Source organism: Macrobrachium nipponense, chromosome 1 (assembly GCF_015104395.2).
Source record: "Macrobrachium nipponense isolate FS-2020 chromosome 1, ASM1510439v2, whole genome shotgun sequence".
In the NCBI taxonomy this organism is placed as follows: Eukaryota; Metazoa; Arthropoda; class Malacostraca; order Decapoda; family Palaemonidae; genus Macrobrachium; species Macrobrachium nipponense.
In genome coordinates this window covers 140,308,151-140,324,917 of record NC_087200.1, presented here as the reverse complement: position 1 = coordinate 140,324,917, position 16,767 = coordinate 140,308,151, and the positions used below count along the sequence as shown (strand labels likewise).

The window sequence follows — 16,767 nt, the reverse complement described above, 5'->3', positions numbered from 1 at the left end:
TCACACCAAATTAACCAGTCTAATAAGGTAGTTGAAGCTGTTTTTTATGTAGTGAAAGTTATAAATTTTTATGTGAATTGCTACCGGTGCCTGTGCCTCACACACAAGTTCCATACTCGCGAACAATTGTCTTTACTTTATAAAATAACAATCGAACCGTTCTGACGTTGAGTCCGCTATACAATCTGTCAGTGATGTCTTCGATGAGGAAATCAACGTTGCATATACAAAATGCAAAGACCTGATACCCGAGAGCATTCTCAAGGAGCGATCCGTGAACAACCTGTCCTCTCACAAGAAAATATCATATATCACTAAGTGGCTAAGGACCTGCTCAGTAGAAATCTACGCCGATGACCCTTACAATTTGCCTCCAAAGGAGCTTGCTGACCTAAGCCTACCTGCGGTGTACCACACAGCAGAAAATGCCTTCCAAACAGCAAAATTCCTCTCAGAAATAATTGGAAAAAACTCGGAAAAAATCGAGGAGACAAATGATAAATTATCAAGAATCTGGGACGTGATCAAAGGACTACAAGAATCCCTAGACAGTCTTAAAACAGTGGAAACAAATAATCTCACACGGATCTGGGATGCGATCAAAGGAGTACAGGGATTCATAGACAATCGCACAGATAGCCACCAGACTCCTTTGAATGCAGCATCCAGTTTTTCTTCGCCTCCCAGCAACACTGAAGTGGCCCCCATCACCTATAGACCGTTCTGAGGGGACTGTTTGTCTCCCTACCTCTTTTCCCTCCCCAGTGCCTCCGGTGGAAGATAGATCTCCGGTGATGATAACCAGCCCTCGTGATTCTCCCCACCCTATCTTTCCCCCCCAACATCCCATCATAGATGCAGACGAGTGTGATCATGAGGGGTATGGCGGCTGGCAGACACAAACAAGCAGAAAGATAAGAACCTCTCGTTTGGTCACTGGACTGGAGCCCAACATTCGCGTTTCACCTCGCCCGACACCTGAGAAGAGATGCCACATAGTAACTCACAATCTGCGCTCATCGGTGACGCTAGACGCCATAGGGGAGAGAGTCAAGTTTCTCACTGGCTCTGACCCACCCATCTCTCACGAACTCCCATGCAGAAGCAAACAAAGTGGCTCACAGGATTACCTGCCTATTTCAACACCTTGACGTTCTTAAAGGCGAGAATTTCAGTGCTAATATATTAGTTTCAAGATATAACTTAATCTGGGACCAACCACCCTGAGGGGAACTTACTGACACTCCAACCAGGGTCATTTCCACCGCAAGTGCCAGCCAACCCCCCATGGAGAGTGACTGCCCATTCCCCCGGGCCAACCCCCCATCCACCCAAAAGATCAGCGCATTCATCGCCCATCTTCGTGAGTAGCCATGGATACATTAAACAATCTCTTGGAATATTTTTGGCCTCAAGCAGAACATTCCTCTCCTAAATGTGTTCTGCAAAAACTTCAATGGCATCATTGCATTGCAAGGAACGCTTCTCTGGCCACATGACCTTCTCATCTGTGATTCAATTCATGAAGACTTCAGAACCTTCTCGACTTCATTGATGCAAGATACAGATCAAATCATAGCCGGTTGCCCGAAAAGGGGCCTTCCTTTCCTGTGGCACACATCGTTAGACAATATAATAAAGGTAATGACATACAGGAGTGAGATTGCTGGGGCTTCAAGTGACAGTAGGGTACTCTAAAATCCTAATAAATAATGTTTTTATGCTACGGGAATTTTTTTTTTTTTTTTATCATTACTGCATGATCCTAGGGGAATTACACAGTATTATTCATGATTCTCCTGCTGATCATATTTGTATAATCGGGGACCTTAATTCTCACCCTACAAAAATTTTTTATAATGAACTTACTTCTGTCAAAATCATGCTCTCCAAATTAGCGATGTAATGCTCCTCCCTCCCTCCTCCTTTTCATATGTAAATAATAGAGCGGACGCAATTACTACAACCTGGCTGGACCACTGCATCACATTTCCACAACTTCATGATTCTATTATAACCTGCGATATTTGCTACGCTCTTGCAATGGGCTACGATCACATCCCATTACAGGTGTCATTCAGTACCCCATCCCTCCCTAACTGACTGCCCACCAGGGGTAAACTAGGATTTTAAAAACCAACAGAAAACCAGATACTTTAGGGCGACCATGGACACCAGGTTGCAGTCGATAGTTCAACTGGCAGACGCCTTACTTTGTACCAACACAAATTGTAGAAATGACCACAACAGGAGGGATCTGGATGAATTCTATTCAAACATAATCTCCGCTATGCTTGCTTCGGGCAGGACTGCCTATAGATTTCGTCAAGGTAATTCTTGTAATATACCTCGATGGAATGCCTTGGTTAAAGATCTGTCTGTATACATACTCACGAGAAATGTTTTTACTGTGGAGGCAAAATGGTAGCCCGAGGGAAGGACACACTGCATTACTAATGAGGCAGACCTTACCTTCCCTTACAGACCTTACATCTTGTTCGGGTTGCCCCCAGGTCCCTCAGTGTGAGGGACCTCTAATGTCTACCAGAGAGTTGCTAGTACATCTTCCGGTATATTTTGCATCTTCCAATCTTGGATGGTCTGGGATGCAGCTTAGATATTTGTCGAGCTTATTCTTAAACACATCTACGCTCACTCCTGATATATTCCTCAGATGAGCTGGCAACGCATTGAATAGACGTTGCATTATCGATGCTGGTGCGTAGTGGATTAATGTCCTGTGTGCTTTCCTTATTTTTCCTGGTATAGTTTTGGGCACTATTAATCTACCTCTGCTTGCTCTCTGATATTTTTAGCTCCATGATGTTTTCGACTATTCCTTCTATCTGTTTCCATGCCTGAATTATCATGTAGCGTTCTCTTCTCCTTTCTAGACTATATAATTTTAAGGATTGTAGTCTTTCCCAGTAGTCAAGGTCTTAACTTCTTCTATTCTATATTCTAGCTGTAAAGGACCTTTGTACACTCTCTATTTGTGCAATATCCTTTTGATAGCGTGGGTACCATATCATATTGCAATATTCAAGTGGACTACGAACATATGTTTTATAAAGCATAATCATGTGTTCAGCTTTTCTTGTTTTGAAGTGCTGTAACAACGTTCCCATTTTTGCTTTACATTTTGCCAATAGAATTGCTATTTGATCATTGCATAACATGTTCCTATTCATCATCACACCAAGGTCTTTAACTGCTTCCTTATTTGTGATTGTCTCGTTATTAGGTCCCCCTATATGAATATAGCTTTCCTTCTCTGTCTCCATATTTATTGATTCAAATTTATCAGAATTAAATACTATCCTATTTACCTCTGCCCAATCATATACTTTGTTAAGGTCTCTTTGTAGTGCGTTTCTATCTTCAATCACAAGTAATTTCTCTACTTATTCTTGTGTCATCGGCGAAACTACTCACTACAGAGTCCTTAACATTACTGTCTATGTCTGCAATCATAACAACAAACAGTAATGCAGATAACACCGTACCTTGTGGCACACCGGATATTACCTTAGCTTCATCCGATTTCTCATCGTTTGCAATAACTATCTGTTTTCTGTTGTGTAAAAATTCTTTTAACCATCTTCCTACTTTATCCACGATATTGTTTTTTCTAATTTTCTTCACTAATATATTATGGTCTACCTTGTCAAAAGCTTTTGCAAAGTCTAGATAAACCACACCTGTTTCATTTCCGCTTTTCATATTTTTGTATATGTTCTCACGGTGGACTAACAGTTGGGTTTGTGTACTTTTTCCGGGTACGAAACCATGTTGTCCTATATTAAACAAATTGTTTTTTATTAAATGTTTCATAATATTTTTCTTCATTACCCTTTCATACACTTTCATAATATGTGATGTTAGACTCACATGCCTATAATTACTTGCCTCTAGTCTTGATCCACTTTTGAATGTAGGGGTAATAGTATATGCTAATTTTTGCTCATCATAAATCTTGCCTATATCTACACTTTGTCTTAATAATATTGCAAGTGGCTTTGCGATAGAATGAACTACTTCCTTCAACAAAATAGCAGGGACACCATCAGGCCCTGAAGCGGCTCCATTTTTAACTTCATTAATAGCCTGCACAATATCAGCTTCATTAATATCTATGTCAGCTAAATATTCACTATTTTCGTCCCTTACTTCTATATCATTATCTTCATTATCAATTCTAGGGGTGAATTCTCTCTTATATCATTCTGCCAATATGTTGCACATAGTATTTCCTTTTTTCATTCGTTAATCTCCCTTCAATTCTTAGAGGGCCTATTTCTATTCTTCTTTTATTCATCTTTTTTGCATACAAGTATAATAGTTTGGGGTTTTGCTTGATATTTACTAGGGTTTTTTCTTCCAAGTCCCATTTTTCATTTTCTTTTGATTGTATAATCTTTTGTTCTGCATTTTCTATCTTACTTTATAGTTCTATAACTTTCCATGCTTTTTTTTTCTTTTGCAAGACCTTTTCTCTACTTTCTGATTTTCTGGAACAAGATCCTTCTGTCTCTTGGTATGCATGACTGATGTTTACTTTTCTTCTTCGGTATATATTTTTCCACTATTTTCTCTAATATTTTATATAGTATCTCCGTATTTACCCTTATGTCATCACTTACGAAAATGTTATCCCAATCTTTGTTTAATTCTTCATTTATTTCTGACCATTTTATAATTTTACTGTAGAAGTTGTATTTTCCATAACCTCCCCACTTTTTCATTTCTTGCTTATCTCTGTTTTCACTTGCTTTGGAATGGACTGTTAATTCTATGACATTATGGTCTGAAATACTCGCATTATAAACTATTATTTCTTTAACATAATTCACCTCATTCACAAATAAAGTATTTTCCTTTCTTGTTGGCAGGTGATTTATTTGTTGAATGTTGTATTCTAGTAGCATATCTAATAGCTTTTCGAATTGCCTCTTATCTTCTGCACTACTATTACTCTCTTTTTTTTTTATATGTATAAATACATCCACAATCTACTATTCGTTCTTTCCAGTCTACGAAAGGAAAGTTAGTCTCCAGATAGGAGAATAGTCCAGTCCTTGTGATTTCTACATACCCAAGTTTTCTATTATTATGTCAAACTTTAGTATTAGGGGGTCTATATATTACTATGTTCATTAATTTTTCAGATTCAAATTCTACTGCTATTAGTTCACATTCTGAGTTACTATATTTCTCATATATTTTTCCTTGTTTTTTGTCTTTCCCATATATTGCGGTTCCCTCTCGATTCCTATTTTTTCTATCTGATCTATAAGTTTGGAACTCTTTTATTTGATCGTCATTTCCAGTCTCTTGGGAATACCAGGCTTCACTTTATTCATTATATCTATTTTCTTTTCAATTTGGGTTAGTTCTTCTAAGTACCCTATTTTTCTTTTTGAGTTACTCGTAGCTAAACCCTGCGCATTCATCACTATGATGGTTTACATGTTTTCTCCTTCATTTAATATGGGTAATAATAAGAATTTTCTATGTCTCTTTCCTGTTCTGGTATATTGTTCTTTTCATTTCCAGAAATTCTGATATTAAAAGATCCAACTTCTCCATATTTGATCTTCCTTCATCATAATTATTAATTTTGTGTCTGAATCTGCAATTTTCTCCATATCTGCAATATCCTCTTGCATCATGAATACAGTTCTTATCTCTTGAGTTGTATCTTGGAGCTGATGCTTGGAAATATTTTGCTGACACTGCATATCGCGGTGATTGCTGTTTTTTTTTTTTCTTGCTCTTAAGTACTGCAGGTTAAATGGAAAACAACTAAGAGCCGATGCAATGTCTAGAAACTTAGAATCTGGTGATTATCCTCATCTTTGGAAAGATATCCAGTCCTTAAATCCCAGACTAAAAAGCTATACAGAGAGTAGGGGAAGCAGTTGGAGACGAAGCTATGCAAGTATGTGGGGCGATCACTTCAACAATAATTTGAATTGCATAAATGATCAAGATTCCCGAAGGGATGTAGATAACCTCCTTACTGACAACATTCAATTTCATTTTGCAGACCGTATTACGCCAGGTAACATCAGCGATGCCATAAACAGCCTACCTAATAATAAATCGCCTGGCTGTGATGGTCTTCCCGCAGAGGCTTTCAAATTCTGCCAACCGATAATTTACATTTTTCTAGCTGCCCTATTCAATGCGTGCATAATTCACCAGTTTCTTCCAGCCTCCCTACTCTTAGATCACTTGATACCATTAATCAAAAACAAGCTAAAGGATGCAGCTGACCCTGACAACTACCGGCCAATTGCAATCACAACGATCGGATCGAAGATACTAGAGTCTGTTCTTCTAGTGAGACTTCTCCCCTTCTACACAACCACTGACAACCAGTTCAGGTTTAAAGCAAAACATTCAACAGACACCTGCATCTACATACTGAAAGAATTGCTGAACTACTACGTACCTATCATCAGCCTCTCCTGTTTTCCTTTATTTTGTAGATGTGAGAAAAGCATTTGACAGAGTAAACTACCTGAAGCTCTTCCTGAAGCTGCATAAAAGGGGCACACCCCTATATCTAATTGGCATTTTACATTGCTGGTTCTCTACACAGCAATTCTGTGTCGAATGGGGTAACATATTATCCTATACCTTCGGCTCCCTAAACGGGCTTCGGCAAAGGGGCATTCTCTCTCCATACCTGTTTAATACGTACACAGATGCCTTGAATGTCAAACTGAACTCACTCCCAATCAGATGCACTGTCAATGAAACTACTATAAACAACCTCTGTTACGCCGACGATATGGTTCTGATTTCCCCATCAGTGCAAGGTCTCCAACTCATTGACACTTGCTGCCAATATGCAGAGGAATTTGATATAATCTACAATGAAACCAAGACTCAGTGCATGTTGGTACTCCCAAGATCGCTTAAGCATATTGCAGAGCCACAAATTTTCCTCGGAAACTATCGGCTGGAATTTGTGCACGAATTTTCGTATTTGGGTCGCATTATCACCGACGACCTAAAAGATACGGCAGACATTGAACAGAGGCATTGTAAACTATGTGCAACTGGTAATATGACTGCAAAGAGGTTTGCCTTTTGTCACCGAAATGTGAAACTGCTGCTCTTCTGCTCATACTGCTACAGTATCTATGGGTGTTCCCTCTGGATGAACTATACCCGAGAGACCGTGAGACTTATCACTGTTGTGCACAATGACATTCTGAGACTCCTCACAAACACTCCCCACTACCACTCCACCACACAGATGTTCATAGAAAACCACCTGGACAATTTTAAAAATTGTAAGGCGAACAATGTCCAGTCTGGTAACCCGAGTGAGAAACAGCAGCAACTCGCTCATACGAAGCATCCTAAGGTGAAGCAAGATCTAAATAGTGGGAAAGATGGGAAAATGAGGCTTTTGTCCCCTAAGGACAATCTCTGTATTGGCAAGATGTCATCTGCAGATTTTGTCATTATATTTATTGCTGATATTTTACTTTTTCATTATTACTGTGATTACTATCAAGTTAAAGTTTATTTACATTCAATTTTCGTATTTAGCCCTCTGGACCTGACTACTGTAACCACCTAAGGTCTCTAATTGAAATTTAAGTTATATAATCTGTGCACTAACTGTTATAACTCTCAATGCATTTTTTTCTCACCAATATTATTACTGTTATTACCAGTATTATGATTACCATCTTTTATGCTACCTCAGCTATTTTGTGGATAAATGCTGATTATTCATTTTTTTTTTATCATGTCTCATGTATCTAGATTGTGTATGTTACTGTCTCTATTTTGTATATTCCATGTTTATGGCCTGAGCTGAAATAAAGGATATTATTATTATCATTATTATAATTACTTCATTAAAGAATGGCTAGTCCAATAATTGTAGATGTGCTTATTTGGAGAAACAGTAGGTTAATGTTTCAGCTGAAAGTTAATCCCAATAAAATAGAAAACCTCTCTGGTACAACTCAGGAACATACTATATAAAGGTGCTGAATCAACAGTCCTTATTTTGTTTAAACCAAACAGGACTTACTGTCCAAGGGAAAAGGCAATCCTTAAGGATGATGTTTCACAGCATGCAGTAATGAAACTAAGTATGCTTCCTTCCAATTTAGATAAACAGTCTTGTGAAATTAATTTTTCTACCTGAACTAGAGGTACCCACAAATTGTGTTTTTCCTTTTTTTTCCCCAAGACTGCTGCTTACTTACCTTTTTTGTTGTCTATTACTTTTTTAAGTTTGCCAGATTGGATTCTTTTTGCAAACATAGGAGACTGCTGCTTACTTACCTTTTTTGTTGTCTATGACTTTAAGTTTACCAGAAAGGATTCTCTTTGCAAACATAGGAGAAATGGTAACTTATTCCCCATGCTAAATGCAGGTGGCACATACTTCCCAACCGACTGCCACCTAATTTCTAAAGCACCCATATCTAAAATTTTTAAAACATCTTGCACTAAAAGTCTAATAGTTAGGTTAAGAGTACGTAATTGTCTGTTCCTAATCTGCATACTGGTTTTCACAAGAATCTGAGTATATACTTGCAATGTACTTTCAATTTCTAGTCTTGTGCAGAAATTTGTAAATCCAGAATATTAAATTTGTATGATTAGTACTCATAATTTCTTGCTTAAAGTATGTACAGTTAAACTTCGGTTTTTGTATGCCTCTCTTTTTGTATGTCTTGGTTATCATACGTTTCCTCGATTTTCGTACACTCAGAAATGCTCCATCCGGGGCCTAGCGCGTGACTGGGCCCCATATCGAGCGCCCAAACAAAGCATCCCATCTTCTTTCGTGACCCATTCTGCTTTTGTTCGTTTTTGTGCTTTTTTTTTTTTATTCAAGTGCAACTGCTAAATATGCCATCATGGGGCCAAAGAAAGTTCCAAGTGCTAGTCCTGTCAAAACAGTGAGAAATATTATAGAATTTAAGAAAGAACTCCTAGCAGTGTTGGAGGAAGTTGCATGACAATCTCAGTGACAAAATGCCAACAACAAGTGCTGTTGTTAGTGAATTTAAGGCCAGCAGAGGCTGGTTTAAAATATTCAGAAAACGAATAGGCATACATAATGTGCCTAATTCAGGGATTAAGGACATGTTTACAAAGTGGAATGTAAAACATTTTGTGGAGAATTATCATAACAAAGAAGCTGTAATCAGTGTTTCAAACTTGTGTAATGAATGCCGTATTTAACTATGGAAAAATTTTAAAGAGACACCGGATACAAATGTCTCTGGACAGTTTTGTTGTGCGGCAGGGGTCCAGTAACTCTCAAGCTGGTACTAGTGCCAGTAAAAAAAAAAAAAAAAAAAAAGAAGAGGGAAGTACCCTCAAATAGTGCCATTAAAAAACTCAAAGTAAACCCAGATAGGTCCTTGATACTTGAAGCCTTCTGGAGGGAGATTTCCCTTCCAAACAATAACCTCTCCTCCCTCTCCCCTCTTCTCTGTCTTCCATACGCTAACAGGCGTTTTCCATAAAGGTAACAGTGATGTTAAATGTTCATTTATTCATTATTAGTCACATTTATTTTTCATTGTTTTCTTTATGTAAAACTGTGTTTATTCCCAATAAAATGTATATTTTTATTTTTGATGGTCTTGAATGCATTATTTGTATTTACATTATTCCTTATGAGAATTATTGTTTCAGTTTTCAAGCGTTTCATATTTCGTGGGAGGTTCTGGAACAGATTATGTATGAAAACCGAGGTTCCACTGTACATGGCCTTAGTTTTCAAAACAAAGACAGATGGGAGTTGAAGCAGGCTTTCTCAGTAGTAACATTGTTTCAGACGAAGGATCAAGGACTTTGTAGCTTCATCTTCTGCAAGCAAAAGGAGTGCATCACTTTCTGCCTCTCACGACCGTGCCTCTCCCATGCACGTCCGTGTTCATGCAAGTGAGAGGAGTGCTTCACCATCTGCCCCACAAGGTCATGTTCGTGTAGTTGGCGGAGGAGATTGTGAAAGGAAGGCATCCTCATCTTCGATACATGGCTGCATCTCCTATATGTGCGAGTAATGCATCATCGTCTTCTCTTCACGGCCGTGTCTCTCCATTTCATGGACGTGTTCATAACAATATGAGTGTTGAGAGTAATAAGTGTGCTTCTTCAACCTTCCGTACATGGATGTGGCTCATCCTTGCACGTTCCTTTACCAGTTCGTTGGAGTAAGGATGATAAGGCACCTATTAAAAGGTTGAAGGTTGCAGATACGGAGGTTATTCAAGCTGTGTTTAAGGATTCGTCGCTCGACAAGACTGTGGTTGACAGTTGGGAATGTGAGGCTTCCCTGGCCTGTGGAAGTGTTATTCGTTCTCCTGGGAGAGGCCTTAACCTTACGAGTCACTGTCTCGGGACCGTGCTCGGTTGGCGTCTCACGGACGTGTACTCTACTCTTCACATGGCCACATAGGTGATTCCTCCTGTGAATGCGTAAGTTTCACCTCATGTGCGTGTACATGATTGTTTCCGCAATAGTGTATGTGGGTCGCGCCAGGACCGTGTACAAGAGTCGTTGCGTGATGACATTCTGGAACCTTCAGTCACAGGATCTTCGAGTTTTAGGGACTAAACTGTAACCAATAATGTCCAGAATGCTATGGCTTCACCAGTGCTGTTACAAAAGGAGGAGGATACTGCCAAGCCTTCTTCTTTGCATCGTCGGTCACCACTGCCGGAGCAGGAGGAGACACACACTAAAGAGTTTATGTCTTCCTTCACGGAGGTTGTTGATCTCATTCGTGAGTTCAACAATCTTGAGTGTAGGATACAGGCTCATTTTCTATCACCCCAAAGGGTATAGAGGCCTAAGTGGGTCCCAAACAGGATTCTAGGACTTCATTTGAACTTCCCTGTTGGGTCATGCTCACTCCGTCTTGCAACATGTGAACAGTTTGGTTTCAAAACGAGATGGCTCTCTGCGTTCCAATAGATCATCAAAGTTTCTTCCTCCTCTTGTGTGGCAAAAAAAGTACTACTCCACCAATGTACAGTGGTACCTCGACATACGAAAGGCTCAACTTACGAAAAATTAGAGTTATGAAAGCAAATACGAAGATATTTTTGGCTCTGCATACGAAAATAGTTCAGGATACGAAAGGTTGTTGCTGTAAAGTCCTGAGATTCGCCCGGACCACCGATAATTTTAAAACTCGCGCGCCGCGAACTGAGTAGACTCGCCATCATCCTCCCACTCTCCCATTGATTCTTGATGCTAGTCACCGCCATAAGATCCTGCTCTCCTATTGGTCAGCATCTCTCCCATCATGCATCTACATAGTGGCATGCTTTTTCGGCCACTCGGTAGCAGCATCTTTTCTAAACCCAAGCCGAATTCGTTCGTTCTATACGATTTCGTTTTTTAACGTAAATTAATTTGTGATTTCGTTGTAGTACTACTTTAGCGTGTTGTGTGAGAACTTTAGTATGTACATATATATACTACATACCTTAATTACGTACAGTATATATGTAGTCATGGGTCCCAAGAAAGTTGAAGTTCACGGAAAGAAGAGGATGCTTTCTTTGGAGACAAAGATGGAGATAATTAAAAAGTATGAAGCTGGCATGCGATTGAGTGTGATCACCAAGGAATATGGCCGAAATCCATCGACAATAGGCATCATCCTTAAGCAGAAGGAAGCCATCAAAGCAGCTACACCTTCCAAGGGCGTGACTATTTTGTTTAGTAAGAGGACCCACGTGCACATCGAGATGGAAAGGCTGCTTCTAGTCTGGATAAAAGACAAAGAAATCGCTGGCGATACGATAACCGAGACGGCAATCTGCCACAAGGCCAGCGCTATTTTCGGCGATTTGATTGCCCAGGCCGAAGATGACGGAGGAGAAGGGACATCAACGCAAACCCCAGACTTCAAGGCTTCTCATGGGTGGTTCGAAAAATTCCGTAAACTGACTAGCATCCATTCGGTGGTGCGGCATGGGGAGGCTGCCAGCTCAGACACGAAAGTGGCCGAAGCCTATATTAAGACGTTCGACGAGATTACGATCAAGAAAGGCTACAGTTCTCAGCAAGTCTTCGACTGTAATGAGACTGGCCTATTTTGGAAAAAAATGCCTCGTCGGACGTACATCACGCAGGAAGAGAAGAAGCTACCTGAGCATAAGTTTATGAAAGACAGGCTTACGCTCGCACTTTGTTCGAACGTCGGTGGGGATTGCAAGGTGAAGCCCCTACTTGTCTATCATTCCGAGACTCCTTGAGCCTTCAAGGCCCACAAAATTCTAAAGGAGAAGCTTCCAGTGATGTGGAGGGGTAATACGAAAGCCTGGGTAACGAGGCTTTTGTTCACCGAGTGGGTAAATCTGTGTTTCGGCCCGACAGAAAATTAATTCTAGGAAGAGAAGCGCCTCCCTCTGAAATGTCTGCTGTTGTTGGACAATGCCCCTACTCACCCTCCTGGCCTCGAGGAAGATATCCTAGCGGAGTATTCTTTTATCAAGGTTCTTTATCTTCCGCCTAACACCACCCCTCTCCTCCAGCCCATGGACCAGCAAGTGATATCGAACTTCAAAAAGCTGTACAGTGGACCCCTCTTATTCGCGTTCTCCAGATTCGCGGATTTCTCTCGGGAACGTTTCATGCATTATTCGCGGAAAATTCGCGCATTCGCGGTACAGTAGTACCTCGAGATACGAAATTAATCCGTTCCGAGGCACCCTTCGTATCATGAGGTTTTTGTATCTTGGACCACATTTTACATGTAAAATGGCTAATCCGTTCCAAGCCCTCCAAAAACACCACAGTAAATTTCATAATAAAGCTAAATCGACCTATAAACAATGAAATACTACAACAAATTGGACCATTCAATACCTAACTTAATAACGTAATGCAAATTAACCTGTAAATAAAGTGTATTAAGTGTACATGGTATACAAGAAATACTGTACGTAAAATGTGGAAGCTTACCTTTCGAGTGAGGCTATCTCCGAAAGTGGCGGCAGAGGAGGAGGAGGACAAACAGCAGATACATACGTACGTACGTACACTTAACTTTATATAACACATAAAAAAATGTAAGGAAAACTAAACTAAAATTTACGAAACACATTAACAAAACTGTAACACTTAACTTTACAAAAACTATAACTTAAAAAAAAAAAATGTTCTTTTTTTTGATTTTTAACTTTTTTTTTTTTTTTTAACATTACGAAGTTTTTTTTTTTTATTTACAGAATTTAAACTTCATCACCACTTTCAACTTTGTTTTTTATCACTTGGTTCTTCCTTTTTGCTTACTCCTGCTAATGCTAAAGGCCTCTTTAAAAAATAACGATCCAAGGAAGATTGCTTCAGCCTACTTTTCACAATGTTCCTGAAACGACTCAGGCAAACGTCATCGAACTGCGCAAGCATACGACCTGTGTGAGCCTTTTCGGGGTGTCTTTTTTTCTGTAAACGATTGCACTTTATGAAAAGCGCCTAGAACATCCTTAATTTCTGCCGTTGTCATAGAGTCCTCCTCCTCTTCCTCGCCGCTGCTAGAGAACTCCTCTTGAACAACGTTATGTTGCATGGCCTCCAACTCCTTCAGGTCATCCGTCGTAAGCTCCTCTTGGTGCTCCTCGAGAAGGTCGATGTCGTCCTCGTCGACGACCAGCCCCATGGACTTGCTGAGTGCAACGATCTTGTCAAGATCTGGTTCCAAAACAGTTTCGGGATCGTCAACTGTTTCTGAATCTGCAGCACCAGCTTCGCCCACATCGAATCCCTCGAAGTCTCGGGCGGATATGGCATCAGGCCAAAGTTTCCTCCACGAGGAATTCAAGGTTCGCCTCGAAACCTCCTGCCAAGCTTGGTCGATGAGTCGGATGCAATTGACGATGTCGAAATGCTCCTTCCAAAATTCACGCAAGGTGAGGTTTGTGGTATTGGTGATGTCAAAACATCTCTTGAAAAGATGTTTCGTGTACAGCTTCTAAGTTCGATATTACTTGCTGGTCCATGGGCTGGAGGAGAGGGGTGGTGTTGGGCGGAAGAAAAAGAATCTTGATGAAGGAATACCCCGCTAGGATATCTTCCTCGAGGCCAGGAGGGTGGGGAGGGGCATTGTCCAACACCAGCAGACATTTCAGGGGGAGGTGCTTCTCTTCCAAAAATTTCTTCACTGTCGGGCCAAAACACAGATTTACCCACTCTGTGAACAAAAGCCTCGTTACCCAGGCTTTTGCATTAGCCCTCCACATCACTGGAAGCTTCTCCTTAAGCACTTTGTGGGCCTTGAAGGCTCGAGGAGTCTCGGAATGATACATCAGTAGGGGCTTCACCTTGCAATCCCCACTGGCGTTTGAACAAAGTGCGAGCGTAAGCCTGTCTTTCATAGGCTTATGCCCAGGTAGCTTCTTCTCTTCCTCCGTGATGTACGTCCGACGAGGCATTTTTTTCCAAAAAAGGCAAGTCTCATCACAGTTGAAGACTTGCTGAGAACTGTAGCCTTCCTTGGTCATCATCTCGTCGAAAGTCTTTTTAAATGCTTCAGCCGCTTTCGTGTCCGAGCTGGCAGCCTCCCCATGCCGCACCACCAAATGGATGCCAGTCCGTTTTCGAAATTTCTCGAACCAGCCATGAGAAGCCTTGAACTCTGGGGTTTGCGCTGATGTCCCTTCCCCTCCGTCGTCTTCCGCCTGCGCAATCAAATCGCCGAAAATAGCGCTGGCCTTGTGGCAGATTGCCGTCTCCGTATCATATCACCAGCGATTTCTTTGTCTTTTATCCAGACAAGAAGCAGCCGTTCCATCTCGTCGTGCACGTGGGTCCTCTTGCTGGACAAAATAGTGATGCCCTTGGAAGGTGTAGCTGCTTTGATGACATCCTTCTGTTTAAGGATGGTGCCTACTGTCGACGTATTTCGGCCGTATTCCTTGGCGATCACACTCAATCACATACCAGCTTCATACTTCTTGATAATCTCCATCTTTGTCTCAAAAGAGAGCATTCGTTTCTTTCCATGAATTTCAACTTTCTTGGGACCCATGACTACGTTATCTTGTACGTAATTTATGTATAAGTAGAATAAAGTTTTTGCACAACACGATAAAGTATGTATACTGCAACGAAATTACTAACAAATTTACGTTACTAAACGAATCGTTAGACCGAACGAATGCTGCGTGCGTACAATAACGATGCTGGTACCGAGTGGCCGAGGCACACCACCACGTACATAGATGCATGATGGGAGGGATGCTGGCCAATAGGAGAGAAGGATCTCATGGCCACGACTAGCATCAGGAACCAATGGGAGAGCAGGAGGATGGTGGCGAGTCTACTAAGTTGGCGGCGCGCGACTTTCAAAATTGTTATCGGTGGTTCGGGCGAATCTTGGACTTTACAGAAACCTTTCGTGTATCTTGAAAACTTTTCGTATGTAGAGCCGATAAATTTTTTGTATTGGCTTTCGTATCTCGAGGTACCACTGTATTTTTCTATGATAAATATCTGCAAATTCCTGGTTTTTTTGATGAATTTCATCATAAATGCACCTTTTGTGATAAAACTATTCAAAAAACCAAGTAAGGCAGTCCCCGGGTTACGACGGTCTCAGCTTACGTCGTTCCGAGGTTACAACGCTTTTTCAATTATATTCATCAGACATTATTTCCAGGGTTATGACGCATGTTCCAGGTTTATGACGCCTACAACGCTCATCTGGCAGATGAAATATGACACCAAAAATGTAAAATGATCAAAATTTAAAGGTTTTTTTGATGAAAAATGCCATAAGAATGCAGTTTATACATAGTTTTCAATGCACCCAAAGCATTAAAAGTAAGGTTTTCTTAGGATTTTTTATGATGTTCCGGCTTATGACGATTTTCGGCTTACAACGCGTCTCAAGAGCGGAACCCCCGTCGTAACCCGGGGACTGCCATGAACATTTTTAGTGGGTTTTCCTTGAGTTTTAACTAACAAAATAGGCTGATTTTAGCATTTTTATAGGGGTTCCAAACATTTGCGGGTTCTAACTATTCACGGGGGGGTCTGGTACGCATCCCCGCAAATACGGGGGGACCACTGTATACGAAACATCTTTTCAAGAGATGTTTCTACATCACAGGTCATATGCTTGCGCAGTTCGATGACGTTTGCCCGAGTCGTTTCAGGAACATTGTGAAAAGTAGGCAGAAGCAATCTTCCTTGGATAGTTATTTTTCAAAGAGGCCTTTAGTAGGAGTAAGCAAAAAGGAAGATCCACTTGATACTACAAAAAAACAAAGTTGAAAGTGGTGAAGAAATTAAAATTTTGTAAAAAAAAAAAAAAAAAAATAAATAAATAAAATAAATAAAACAAAATAAAATAAAAAAAAACCGTTAAGTATAAAATAAAAAAAAGTAAAAAAAAAATTTAATAAAAAAAAAAGAAAAAAGAAATTTATTTTAAGTTTTTTGTAAAGTTAAGTGTTACGGTTTTGTTAACCCTCTTACGCCGATTAGATGTATTAACATCGAGTCAAAATGTCTCCCGTATTGCCGATTGGACATATTATACGTCGACTCAAAAAAGTTTTTCTAAAAATTCGCGGAAAAATACTTTTAGGCCTACCAGCCAAAAACTTTTGAATCACGCACCTTGGGGGATGCTGGGAGTTCATGGATCAAGGTGTTGTTTTGTTTACAATTGTAACGCAGGCACGCAAGCGCGAATTTCTTTCTTATCGCACTAAAAAGTATCAGTGACCTCTCAAAAATTATTTCGTCACTTT

At 40.3% G+C, this 16,767-nt stretch overlaps 1 protein-coding gene across 3 annotated transcripts in view; it reads right to left on the bottom strand.

Annotated features, from left to right (window-relative positions):
* LOC135219686 (uncharacterized) overlaps positions 1–16,767 on the bottom strand; it is a 205,169-nt gene that overhangs the window by 50,251 nt on the left and 138,151 nt on the right. The gene's annotated exons all lie outside the window — the stretch shown is intronic.